This window comes from Aedes aegypti, chromosome 3, assembly GCF_002204515.2.
Source record: "Aedes aegypti strain LVP_AGWG chromosome 3, AaegL5.0 Primary Assembly, whole genome shotgun sequence".
NCBI lineage: Eukaryota > Metazoa > Arthropoda > Insecta > Diptera > Culicidae > Aedes > Aedes aegypti.
In genome coordinates, this window is record NC_035109.1 from 175,457,412 (window position 1) to 175,472,119 (window position 14,708).

A 14,708-nucleotide genomic window follows, 5' to 3' on the forward strand; every position below is an offset into this window, starting at 1 on the left:
ACCATCTTGGAAGTATTTGCCGCCTCGCGTTTCAGGCGGGTGTACAGGTCTTCCACCTTTTCAAATGTCCGGCCGACAAATCCGCGAAGCAAACTAATTGACTGGATCTCGTAAAAATTGTAGCCCGGATGTTAAGCCCAGCTATCCGCATGACAGCTTCTAGTACAATATTGAACAACAGAAAGTCCATCTTTTTGTCGTAGTCCCCGGCGGGATCCAAACGAACTAGAATGTTCGCCTGAAACTGTTTCGTTGCTCTTATCAGTCTCGTGAGCTTACCGGGAAAGCTGCTCTAGTTCATGATTTTCCATAGCTCTACGCGGTCGATACTCTCATATGCCGATTAAAAGGTGATGCGTTTGGACCTGGTATTCACGACATTTTTGGAAGATTTGCCGTACAGTAAAGATCTGGTCCGTTGTCGATCGGCCATCAACGAAGCCGGTTTGATAACTTCCCACGAACTCGTTTACAAAAGGTGACAGATGACAGAAGATGATCTGGGATACCGTTATGTCACCAGTCACCGTGCGGCCTCCATTCACCGTGCACATATACAAATTGCTACAGAATATTCATACAATTTTCACAAATTATTCTTTTGTCAGCAAAATAAGATAAAACTGATAAAATGAAGTAGTTTTTGTCACAAAGCATTCTGAAGCCTAGTTTATGTAGTCAAAATCATGTGAATTCTGTTCGATAATGAGATTTTTCAACACTCTTAGTAGAAACGCTAAAAAATCACATTTTTCATTTTAACGTTAGAGTATGAAATTTCCCAAAATTTCAACATGTTTTCACTGTGGATACTATTAGTAAGATGTATTTCATCGTATGAGCAATGAGATTTAATGCAAATTAGATTTTTTTATTGTGCCTCAGTCGAAACCCAAATGCACGGTGAATGGACCCTTTTCAATATATATGGTTCCTATTACCGTGCATTAGTTTAAAAGGCATGAAATTATTCGGTAATATTAGATTCATTGTTATGTCGTGATTAAACAACTTCATATTTAATTTTTGAGTGAATATGGGATGGTTTGGACAATACAGTCAAACCTCCTATAACGATTTTAATGAAAAAATAATAATTTAGCAAATGTTTAAACTTTTTATGGCTTTTATTGTAAATGAAGATTTGAATACTCTTAAAAATGAGTGCGCACGCTACTAGCAACATAGTTACTCCATCAACAACCTTTCTTCAAGATACGAAATAAAATCATGAAGAAAACTATACGCACGGTGAATGGTGCACTAGTGTGCACGGTAAATGGTGACATAGAACGGTACGAGGCGACCTTAACATGACATTTTCAAACATAAATTTAAGTAATTTTTTGTTATGCATCACTAGTTTTAGATTTTTCCCTGAATTATGATATAATTGCACGCTACGTAGTGGTATTCTAGTACGCTTTAAATTATTTGGAAAAGTTATATAATTTTTTGAAGTGTAGATTTTTCTTAAATGCACGGTGAATGGTAGCTTGACGGTAATACTTTGTTGGGCGCATTTGGAATGATGATCGCTCGGAAGTTCTCACAATCTAACTTCCCAGACAACCAGAAATCGCATGAAAGTTCACGTTACAACTCGTTTATTCACACTAATTACATCAAACCCGCAAAACACCGTGTACAAACTCGTCAGATTGATGAGTTTCCTCGCATTAAACACTTCTTGTTTCGTCCCGTACACTCGTACAAAATAAATCGAATCAATCTGTAGCAGCGGTAGCAGCTGTCAAATCAACATTTGTTATCATAAATTAAATCGCAAAAGATCACAGGTTAGTTCGGTAGAATATTTATTCATCACATAATATATGCACGCATATCGCCTCCACTTTTGTATGTAGAAGGCCTTTTCGCGACATCTTATGAGTGAAAATTTTCACATACAAAGCCTCCAGGTGATTGCCTTATACGTACATTTTGGTTGTCTGGGTTGTTACCTATTCTGTAGATGGGGCCTTTTACCCCTAACTTTCACTCCTCCGGTAGTTGTTCTGTTTCGTAGATCGTGCCTACAGCCGATGCAGACAAATGACGAGCCTCTCCGGGCTCATCTTTATGAGTTCAGCTCCTTACCAGCAGCTTTATTGTTCTTGAGTTGGTGAACGGCATCCTTAACCTTCCTTAAAGTGGGGGCTGATTGCCTTCCATTTCCTCCGAAGGCATTTACTCCGTTGTCCCGTCCTTTATTACCTGTGATCGGAGCGCCGTTCAGGTATTCGTCGAAGTGCTGCTTCCACCTTTCGATCACCTCACGCTCGTCCGTCAAAATGCTTCCAACTTTATCCCAGCACATTTCGAATCTCGACACGAAGTCGTTGCTGGATACGTTGAGTTTCTGATAGAACTTATGTGTTTCTTAAGATCGGCACAGCTGTTCCATCTCCTCGCATTCCGTCACCTCCATGCGGCGTTTTTTCTCCTGAAAGAGGCAGGTCTGCTTTTGCCGTTTTCGTATTTAAAGTTCCACGTTCTGCCGGGTCCCTTGCTGCAGCATGACCACCCGCGCTGCATTCTTCTCCTTCAGAATCTGCCTACATTTCTCGTCGAACCAATCGTTCCGTCGACTCCGTCCCACGTCCCACGTTGCTCTCAGCTGCATTGTTGATAGCTGCTTTTTCTGTTCTCCAGCAGTCTTCAAGAGGGGCTTCATCTAGCTCACCCTCTTCCGGTAATGCAGCATCGAGGTGCTGCGCGTACGTAGTTGCATAATCCGGTTGCTTAAGCCGCTCTAGGTCATACCGGGGCGGCCAATGGTACCGTACGTTGATAACGACGGAGAGTTTCAAGCGCAGTTCAACCATCACCATATAGTGGTCAGAGTCAATGTAAGTGCCACGATAGGTCCCGATGTCGATCATGTCGGAGGAGTGCCGTCCATCAATCAGAACATGGACGATTTGTGATTCTGTCTGCTGTGGTGATCTCCCGGTGTTTCGGTACGGAAGGCTGTGCTGGAAGTAGGTGCTACGAATGACCAAATTTTTTGGAGGCGGCGAAATCAATAAGTCGTAAGCCGTTTTCGTTCGTCAGCTGGTGGGCACAGGACTTTCCAATAGTCGGTCTGAACTCCTCCTCCAGGCCAACCTGAGCGTTTCGATCTCCTATAATGATTTTGACGTCGTGGCATGGGCAGCTGTCGTACTCGTCTTCAAGCTGCGCATAAAAAGCGTCTTTATAATCATCAGTGCTTCCGTAGTGGTGGGCTGTGCACGTTTATTATGCAGAAGTTGAAGAACAGGTCTTTGATCCTCAACTTGCAAGTTCTCTGATTGATCGGCCACCACCATGCGTCTCTGCATATCACTCATCACTATAAAAGCGTGGACGAGCTAGTCACCACAACAAACAGCTTGAGCGAGAACGAATTTGCAGTTAATGACTTGTGCCTGGCGTCGTTGCTGATGTAAGAACTCCCAGATTCTTACAACCCAATGGTTATGGGAATTTAGATATCCGGAGTCGAACAATCAGCGGACGTCGTTTAAGTAAAGATATTGCATGATGTTAAGCCACCGTTAAATACGTAAAGTGAATGTGCGTTGTCCACGAGGCAAAAACCACGAAAACCCAAAACAGAAAAGAAGACTGGAGCGTGATTTACATGCAAGAAAGTCGGGCAATTTGCTGCGTATTGTCCCCAGAAGTCGGGTGCTTCTAAGTCCAAGAGGAGTGCTCAGTGTACAATGCTGACCGTGGATAGCGGAAAAGAAGACGCTTGGTTGTTTGATTCTGCAGCAAGTTTGCATATGGCAAATCTAAGATAAAGGAGGACATGTCATCGCGTCTACAACCAAGGTAGATAGATTAAATCGTTTGAACCAAAAGAAACCCCACAAATCCATCCTGGCGGTTTAAGCTGGAATATGGCACAAGAGTCTCGGACATTTGAATCAACAAGGTATGTACAAATTGGCAACAATGGTGGATGGAAATGAGCTCAAGAAAGAACCTAACATGAAGAGCGTAACGTGCATCAAAGGTAAACAGGCCAGATATCCGTTTTCTTCAAGTTTCTAGAGCAAAATTCCTGCGTGATCTAATACTCGTTGAAATACCGTCAATCGGAGGAAGCCGATGTCTTCTTACTTTTACGGACGATGCAAGTAGGAAAGTGTTCGTGTATTTCTTGACAGTGAAAGGTCAACTGTTCGAAGCGTACGAGCATTTCGAATACTTGGCGGAGCGTTAATCTGGCTGGAAACTGAAAGTCCTTCGGACCGTCAACGGAACAGAGTTCGTTAACTCGAGAATGAGAAGAAGTACGAAGCATGATGTATTTGTTCACCAGGCATCGTGTCCGTATATCGATGCTCGGCTACCGAAGAAATTTTGCGTCGAGGCTGTTTCAAAGGCAGCGTTTTTTATCGATGTTCACCTAGATATCTGGAACCAATTACGCTAGAAGAAGCGTGGTTCCAAAGGAAACTTAATCTCGACCACCTCGAAGTATGTATTCGGATCAAAGGCAATGTATCATGTTCCAAAACAGAAATGGAGGATATTCGACTCAAAATAAGCAGAAAGAAACTTCATCGGACATGCCGAGATTACGAAGGGATACAGAATAAACAACCCGGAGCTGACAATTATCATCGTTAGTCGAGATGTGGTAATAGTAAGTTGAGGACAGTTTGCAACGTTCTCTTCGTTGACGTGTGAGCAGCAACCAGATGAGTTCATGGAACTTTACACTTTGATTGAGCAAGAAGAGCAGATTAACGGTTAAAGTCAATGGAACTACATCTGAGGTCCGACAAGTATTTATTTCCACTGCAAGTGGTTATGGGCCCAGGAGTAGTTTTAGAGATCTGAAGATCTGAAGTTGAGAATATGGTTCTCCTAAGAGACGACGAACGCACTCCAGTGGACAAGGTGCCGGAAGCGGAAGCACAAGGACGACGGACTAGCTGCAGAAGGCAGCGGGCGATCTGCCATGCCTTTGAATCGATTGCGAGTACGTCAAAACTACGCATCATGGGCGTTTGCGATGAAGATGACATAGATACGAGAGAGCTCTTGGCGAGCGGTGAAACCGGATCAAAACCAGGTCTTCTACCCGGTTTTGGACGAATGAGCGTTGGCGATGATATGGTCCGATGTTTTAGTTTACATTTATAACATTTAATGTTATGTCGGGTTTATTGTAGCGGCTTCAACACTGCTTTCTTGTAATCTAAAATCTGCTTGCGATCCTCATTAAACCAATTGTTCCGTTGACTCCGTCTCACGTACTTGACGTTGCTCTCAGCTGCTTCATTCATGACTGCTCTCTCTATTTTCTAGAAGCTTTTCAGAAAATTAATCTAGCTGTTGCTTTTCAAATTTCCCAAAATTAACATCAATGCAAATCCCTACAGACCACGCGGACCCCTTTCATAACCTTTATCCATCCATCTCATATCACTACGCACACGGAAGGAGCGAGTGCGATTTATTTAGTGTTGAAACTGATTGCCTATCGTACCTACATCGCTTCCACAACAACTGTATGGTCTGTAGGGATTTCAATTCTAAACTTGTAACCAACTCAGTTATTGGGTCACCAAGTGGCTCGGTAGCTTAGTTGGTAAAGCGCTCGTCTTGTATACAAGAGTCCTGGGTTCAAATCCCAGCGGAGCACGTGGATTTTTTTCATAATTTCACCCATAATTTGTCCATCTTTACCACGCGTAATGAGTAATTAATTTAATAACCATGCAGATTGGATTACCGAACAGCTCAATATAAGTATCAATTTACTCCTAAAAAGTTCTTCAAGCAAGTTATGTTCTGGAGATTCCTTTATAGGCAATAATTTCAAGAAATCTAGAGGCTCATTTTGAATTATCTGCTGAATTTCTTTTGATTGTTTTTGTAATAGAATTACAAAAAAAAAAACAGAGGAGAATTTAAAAGTAGAATTCCAGTAGAGAGCTGTGGTTTCGAATTACTTCAGTCGAGAATCTTTTACAGAATAGGCTACATCGACGTGAAATTCTGAATGGATCTTTCAGTGTCGTGCATATTTTTCTACCTTACTTCAGTTCTAAGAAAAAAATATCCAGGAATAAATTATTACGTGGTTGAATTTTCAGTTCGACACCACAAACCCGAACATCAAAGAACATATCTGATTCACGTACCTGCCTTTAGGTCATAATTTGTTCAACACAGTCAAATTATTCATGCAAATCATGTAACACCCCTTCCCTCTCTTCTCTTCTAATAATCCGCAGGTGAGGACGCCATCTAAACGCTACACCAACAATGACAACAACTGATTCGTGTTTTTTGGTGTTGTGCTAGTCGCCGTGATCCATACCAGCAGCGTGCTTTACCGTGAACGCCCGGAATTTGCCACTATTTATGTGAACAAAGGTAACAAAGATAAATATCTCAATAAAGCTTACTCACTGCCACCGAAAGATCCGGAACGGTGCCCCTCCAGACTGTTATTATTAGAAAAATTGGTCATCAAAACTGAGTACAGGGCTCGATTCTTGAGATAACTATGAACCTCCAGGCCTATTTTTTTCCGGTAGAAAAAATCTTAGGAAATCATGATTAAAATTTTTTTAGCATAGCACTAGTATATAATTATAGCCATTTTTATATTTTTTGTTTTCCTAGCTGGCTTACTTTGTCAAAGTAGCTTAGTGTTCCAAGGCACATGACAACTTCAATCACATTCTCATCAAGGACTGCTTCAGTAACAACACCACTAGGCCTGCTTCTTTCTCTGCATGCAACCATGTTTGTTTGGGTGGAATAGATAGCATAACAAATGTATCCTCGTTGTCTCTCTTCAAGAGAGCAAAATTTCATTCCACTGTGCTGCGAACGATTCCAAAAAAGTTGCAGATATGTAGTAAGAGCCCTACTGATAAAGATTATTTCCTGCTCAATGAGGTTTTGTCTGAAGTTGTTGAAGACACTGTTAATCTTGGAGCACTTGTGACATACAATGATGATGTTTCACATTGTAGTGATAACTCCCGTTATGGTTGAGAATACAAAAAAAAAGATAATTTCAACGTAAAGTGCTCAGTTGAAAACTAAACGAATAGTTACATCAAGAGCAGGCTCGATAGAAACTCAAACTCCTCTGCGATGTAAAGATGAGAGGATTTTGCCGTTTTTCTGAGGAGTGAAAACTGAACCCAAAATTTTTTACGGTTTTTAATTTTTTCCTCAAGAAATTCGAATGCAAAAAAATGCGAAGATTTTTTTCGGGTACTGTCTTACTCCCTTATTGCGATGCTCACCTCTACTCATGCTTCAAAAGAACTCTCGAGTGTTTCGCCCGACCAAGACAGTCCTCGGGAAGTTGTGAGAGCATTCTGTTTTTGATGGAATTTGATTCTGTTCTGTTTTGTGCTGCATCTTTATCGCTCATTTTTCGTAGCCTCTCTGCTTAGCATTTTTTTGCTCCCTCGCAAAGAGCCAAAGGCAGCACGCTGCTTTAGAGTATGTCATCGAACTCTGATGATGTTGAGGAGAATTATCAAGCTGATAATGAGTATGGTTACAAAGGTTACGAAAAAGCTAATATTTTGATTTTTTTTGCAAAAAAACACCAAATCAACATTTTTGGAGATCCTTGCTAGTGATTTATTTGTATTGAACCAGAGTATCAGAATGACCTCGAGAGCCCTGTACTTAATTTTGATGGACATTTTTCTTTTCATAATAATAGTCTGGTGGGGCACCGTGAACGACAGAACGACCGCCCAACAAACGAATGACTTCTGTGCATTGGTGTGGAAAAAAGGCACCCGGGCACTAAACCATAGCATACCCCCCATTCGACGGAGGTTAGTAAACAGCGGGAAAAATCTCCTTTAATACAAATTTATTCAAATTGTGTGGAAAATTTTGTGCCTTCTCTGCTGCCACTCTCGCTCTCGATTCGATCGAGCGAGCGAGTCCTTTCTAAATTATATGCTCAGGGTTGCTCGAAAAATAGCAACCGTTGGGTGAAGATATTCCTTCTTTCTAACTTTATTAAGATATTCAAATCAGCACTCGTTCTGTTTTGGTCCTTGTGATGCTGCAATAGGAGAAGCAGCAGCAGCAGCAACTTCCATTCTTATTTATAATCTTCACTAGCTGGTGTTCGGGCTTGATAACAGAGAAGAGGGCCCTACGTTTGGGTTGCAAACGACTGAAAGCTAAAGATATACAGATTGTACAATTCGTCTGACTGGAGAAGGCTATAGGAACATAACCGAAAGCCATCGTGGTGCCGCCTAGTCGTTGCGGCTAGTTAGTTTGTGGCTCTCATCAGTTGGGTGTAGTCAGTCTGGATGAATCTGTCTTAAATTATGTCGGATTGGAGCTTTATTAGAAGGAAATACGATAGTGGAAAATTTTTCGGACACTGGGTTAGAAATTATGGGTTATTTTGAATTCTACGATTGATACAGATATAAATATTTCAATACAACGCAGAAAATGCCGGTCTCAATGCTCTATATCTGGAATAAATATAAATATCAACCAATACGAAATTGATCACTATTTCACAACATTTTCTCTGAATGTCCTTAGAAATAAAGGTGTTGCTAAACTAGTTTCTTCTTGTAACATACAATGTTATGCTTAACCCGTTAACGCCCAGTGTCCTATTTTGAAGACAGAGGCGCCGAACGCCCAGCGTCCTCAATTGAGGACAGCGATTTGCGCAAACAACTTGAAAACGATACAAAATATAATAAACCATGTTTGGAGTACTTGATCATATATGGTTTTGATTCATATTACGGATTGAAGTGTCCGTAATATGAATCAAACCGGTACCTGATATCTGCCACTCAGTTGACATTATATTTTTGAATTTACTCACCAGGCGGCGGTACAGGATAATCAAATGTACCCCATTTACCTGCACATCCAACCCACTGAAAAACTCAGAGGTCCGTCTATCAAAGCGATGACATATAGTTTTTTCGACATGAAAGGAATTGTGAAAGTGCAGCAAAATCGTTTAAGCAGAAATAGAGTTGTTTGGTCACACTGAAAATTTTTTTTACCTAAAAATAATAATAAATATTCTTTATTTGAAACTGTTTACTTATAAAACAAAATTCAAAGCGATGGCATGCAGTTTCATTGACATCAATTCGACTAAAGAAGTCAAGTAAACATTTTAGGTAGAAATATAAATTATTGATCACACTCAAAAAAATTGTTATTCAAAAAAACTACGAGACACTCTAAATTTTCAATCTGTTTGCATGTAAATTAAAATTCATAGCGATGATATCTAGCTTTTCCGGTATATATTTGCTTATACATGTCCAGCGAACATATCTGAGCAGACACAGTCATTTTGAATAACACATCAAACATTTTTAACAAAAAAAAAAAAAAAATACGGTGAACCCTAGATTTTTAACTTATTTGGCTAAAAATCAATATATATGGCATATATTTTTGGCATGAACGTACTTGTACAAATTCAGTGACCACTAGGTATACGAAAGAAGTGGTAAATTATGAAAACACTCAAAATTGTTTTTACCATAAATAAACATTGAACTACAAGGCAACGATATGTAGTTTTTATTTATCAATTTGAGTGTACAAGAACAGTGACTATACTTGAGTAGGAAGAGAAATTTATGATTACACTCAATTTTTTTTTGCTTAAATAATTACAAGAAACTCAAGTTTTGATCATATTTGCCTATAAATAGAAATTCAAAGCGATAACATATATTTTATTGTTTTGTTTTCATTTGCTTATGGAAGTTTATTTAACATGTTTGGGCTAAATAAAAATTTCAATTTACACTCAAATTGTATTTCCCTAAAAAATTAGAAAACCCTCATTGTATTAAATTGTTTGCTAGAAAATCCAAACTTGAAGCGATGACATTCAATTTTTTTCGACATAAATTTTATTCTAGAAGTCTGGAAAATATGGTTGAGCAGAAATAGAAATTTTGGAAAACACTCAATATTTCTTTTACCCAAAAACTACTCAAAATCTTTTTTTTTTTCAACTGTTAGCCTATAAATCAAAATTTATTTACATGTATTTTTTCAACAATGCATTGATTGTTGAAGTCAAATCAACGCGTAAAAGAAGAAATAAAGCTTTTTGTTTACACTTATTTTTTTTAACCTTGAAAGCTATTAAAACTCAAGGTTTGAGTCTGTAAATCAGAATGCGAAGCAATAGTATGTTGTTTTTTGACGATAATTTGTTTTTAGATGTCTGATGAACATGTTTTAGCAAGAATTAAACTTATGATAACACTCAAAATTTATTTTATCTAAAAAACAAAAAAATGTCCTACAAGGTTAAGTTTAATTTCAAATCAAAACTCAAATTATGTTTTTTTTTCTATCTTACTTTGTTTGCATACGATGATCGGACAGAAATAAACGAATTTACGAGTTATCGCATTAAATTTTAGATCAAAAACAACAGTTACGAAAACATTTTTTCGTAATTCTAGTAAAATCAATTTAATTATAATAACAACTTTCTATTTCAAACCATAAATTTTCAATTGACTTCTACTAGCTGATTGCTGTAAAACATTACAATTCCTTGTTTAATTTGTATATTTGAACCAACAGAAAAAAAAACAGTTCCTAATGATGTTTAACCCATTCCAGTTTGACAGTTATTACCAGTTACAAACCAATACATAATCCTTTTATAGTTTTTGCAATAAAATATATTATGAATGCACTCAAAAATAATTTTTTTATAGCAACAAAACAAAATGCCATCGTATTAAATTTTGATTTATTGTAAAAGAGTATGAAAAACAGGATTTTCGTCATTTTCTATATTGAAATCAATTTACAGTGTAATCAAAAAAATAGGTTTCTACACTAGTAGTCGAGTAATCCACCAGTTATGGCTTTGAATCTCGCTCTATAGACAGACAGTGTCAAAATATTACATTTTTCGTAAATTTTTGATTAGGAGATAATAAGAGTGTAATCAAACGTTTTTATTTATGTCAAGAATTGTTTGCTGGGCTTCTCTTATAAAACTCATGTAGAAAAGCTACATGTCACCGGGTCGAATTTTGATTTATGGGAAAAAAGGATTAAAAATAGGGGTTTTTTTCGAGGTTTCTTGAGTAAAACACATTCGGAGTGTCATCAAAAATTTATATTTCAACCCAACATATGAAATGTGGTTCCGTAACTTATTTTCTACCAAGAAAACCATAATGTACCGCCTTAAATATTGTTACATTGCTTAATTTGTGCCACAAATCCGTACCAGTTTACAGTAAGAAGAATCTTTTATAAAAAATAAACTTTGAGTATACTATCATTTTCAATAAATTTTAAATGGATATTGATCTCGAACTGTGTCGTATTCCATTGCTGAAAAATAATTGCAAATCATTTAGAAAACGACAAAGATATGCGTTGTCAAAGTTGAACTTTTAACTTTTTTGTTAAAAGTGCAACTTTTCTCCTCCATGGAAGTAAAATAGTTGAACGTTTCCAACCAAAAATATTTATTACAACGTTTATTGCTTTTAAAGGATAAACTAGCATTAATTTTGTATTAATAAAATGTTGAATGAATTCTAGGGAGCTATCAGATATCGACGACACATTTTTAAGATTATTTTTCGATCCTCACCATAGACTTCAATTTGTTTGCTGAAACTTTGTTTATTTTATGCGAACGTAACTATTGATAACAATTCCGGACCTTAAGTACAATTTTGGGCGGTAATGGGCTAAAGTTTAGCTACTACTAAGATTCTCAAAAGCATAGAACAGTGGTTCTCAACCTTTTTATAGCAGTGCTTCCCTTTGAAGTTCTACAAATAGCACGTCGACCCCAAAAAATAACGATGCTTTTGAAATCAATGTTCATGCAAATCTCCTAAAAATTGACATGACAGGCGTACCAAAATATCACGTTTGAAATTCTACCAAACATCTTTTGACGTAGGACTAATTTTTTGTTTACTGTATTGGGGATGCATTTTGTGAATACGGTGTTTGGAACATGTATTGAAATTTCGGAAGATTTTCAACGTAATAATTCAGTTGTTTATGAAACAACAATGTCTATTGTAGCATTAATCGATCAGAAATTTATCCAAGCATCGATAGCAATTAGATTGTTTTTAGACACCTTCATCACATTCATTTTGAAGTTGGGAATTTTCTAAGTATAATAGTTTAAAACTTGGCAGTATGATTTATTTATAAACGGTAAACATTGTTAAAAAATATGAGCTTTGTAGCTTTCAAGAAATCTTCAAAAATCTCCTGCCAAAGTAAATTTAAAGAGCCGAGAATAAATAATAAGATATTGACAGGAGATGATTGTCTCGAGTGTCACTATATTTTCTCAAGAACTTCATCAGAAAGAATACCTCTCAAAACATGATATCTTTTTATATTTTAAGGGACTTTCTTATTGGCTTTTCAGGAGAAACTTATTGACCGTGGGTTGAATAACGTTTTAAATTTCTCCAAGAACTCTTTGAAAACCTTGTCACTTATCCGTCAAGTATGTAAGATGCTTGATTATAAAAGGATAAATAAGTTAAATTTCAACAATATTTGACACAGCAAATGCTTTCTGGCAAAAAAACTTTGTATTCGATATCTTACATTTTAATCAATCAAGAAAAAAGACACTTATTCTGAACGGCTTTACGGATACCCTGAAAAGTCGTCACGACCCCTTAGGGGTCCGCGGACCACCGGTTTGGAAACCCTGGCATAGAAAGTAAAGAAAATTTCTAATCCAAAAATTTCGTAGATCGGTAGGTTATGCGACCTTGCCGCGATGGGAGGGCATAATCCATTAGCCCATATGATGGAAACCAAAGGCGTAACCTGTAGTGGTGGTATCACATTTTGGCACTTTTTGCTTAAAGCCGCGTGATAATTCATATGGCATAGACGCAATAATATCTCGGATGTAATCCAACGGACATTCTGCGTCATTGATAGAATTGATGCCCATTTCAAATAATTAATCTATTCGAAGTGGACATTAATACTATTGGTGACGTTCAGTTTGCCTTTTGCTAACCAGAATGATCCGTAGCCACTCTTACTATTAGCTAGTTAGATACATCTTTATCATATACGACGTAGGGAATACATAGGAACTCTTAGGAAAATGACTAGTAGATTCACTGAGTAGAAATAAGTGGCGACAATCTTATTTTAATATGGTTTTTACATTGCCATAATAAGAAATACCTCTTTTGTAAAAGCGGTATAAATAATCTAATTCCAGCTTCATTTTCGCAAAATTTACAAGTAGAAAGTAGGCGTTGTGAAGCATTGCATTTGCCACCGAAAAGTGAATCATGTAGGAGACTGTAATAGAAGCCTAAGGTAACTTTACTCTTTAATATTCACTATAAAAATGGCAATGGAAAGTAAAACGCTGAGATCGATCATTAGGGTTCACTTGCTAGTTTCGAAAAATTGTTGAACAGACAAGGAAAGCGACTTTTTTCTTTAAGGATATATGAACGTAATGACCAATATACACTTTTAACAACAAAAATAAAATTAACTAGAACTACTACTAAACAGCCTAATTTTGTTAAAACTTGACGACAATTGACATTTAAGACTCTAATCTTACGTAAAAGACAGGAGTAATCAGAATAGCACTTGAATGACAAATTATTCAAAACCATTTCGACTAGACAGTATTAGTAATGACACTACTACACAACTATTTCAAACAAATTCTGATGGAGCTTCTGATTTTCACTATGCTTCCTTTTCTCAGAAGCAAGGGAATATGGGCACTTTTCAAAAACTACCACGTCACAATACTAATAAAAAAACAGTGTTCATGTGGGCGCCATTGCCTAGTCCGTCTGAGTATTGGTCCTGGTAGAGGGGAAACTTGGCAAAAGCCAGACCGAGGGTTCAGCCTTGACAAGTTAAGCTGTCAGGCAGCTCCAACTGAATACCATACAGAAAAAAAAAAAAATCGTAGATCGGTAGGACTCAAACTCGTAATGCATAGTATGTTATGCGATATTTACTTCAACTAAATATGCCCTTGCATGGTGAGCTCATTCCATAACCTGTTTACTTTATGGAAAGTGATATTCTATCAAAACAGCTATCTTCTGTAATGTGTCACAGGCAGGGGATAAACTACGCATCTCTCTGTAGTTACATTAGGCTTGAGTCAGAAGTTAGGCTACTATTGGGAATTTCCATTCGGAATCTATGTCCATTTTGTTTATCACTTTCCATTTTTACCATTCACTTGCTTCTGTCTTCCAGTCTTAATCTATCATAGTTCCATCATTATAGCACGCCATTCCTTACGCCTGATACATACGGGTGGGGCTTATTTCCAAAAATCTTCCGTAGTCAGGATTTACAAAGTGGAAAATGATCATCGGTCCCAAAATAACATTCAGTGAAAAAATGAGGATATTTTGGTGAAGGTTTAGAAGTGGCGCAAAAGGCGTAAGTGCAGTTTTCCCATTTTAGTGAACTCTGAAAAATTTTGGTATGCTTTTCAGCTTGTTTTGGTGATTTTAGAACCCTTAAGGGCAAAAAATCACCTCAAAATTGCGATATCTCCACTCATTTAGATGATATTTGACGAAATATATTTTATGCATGCGATTTTTGACCCTTGAATAGGTTACGCTGACTGATTACTATGAACCCGAATAAACACATGAATAGCTGGGGATTCCTATGCTAGTGTT

The 14,708-nt window shown here is 37.5% G+C and overlaps 1 protein-coding gene and 1 non-coding gene across 2 annotated transcripts in view; both read left to right on the forward strand.

Annotated features, from left to right (window-relative positions):
• Positions 1–14,708, forward strand: part of LOC5571592 (protein slit) — a 646,439-nt gene that overhangs the window by 123,947 nt on the left and 507,784 nt on the right. The window lies entirely within an intron of this gene.
• Trnat-ugu lies at positions 5,576–5,647 on the forward strand. Its single transcript has one exon. It is a non-coding gene; the product is annotated as a tRNA-Thr (tRNA).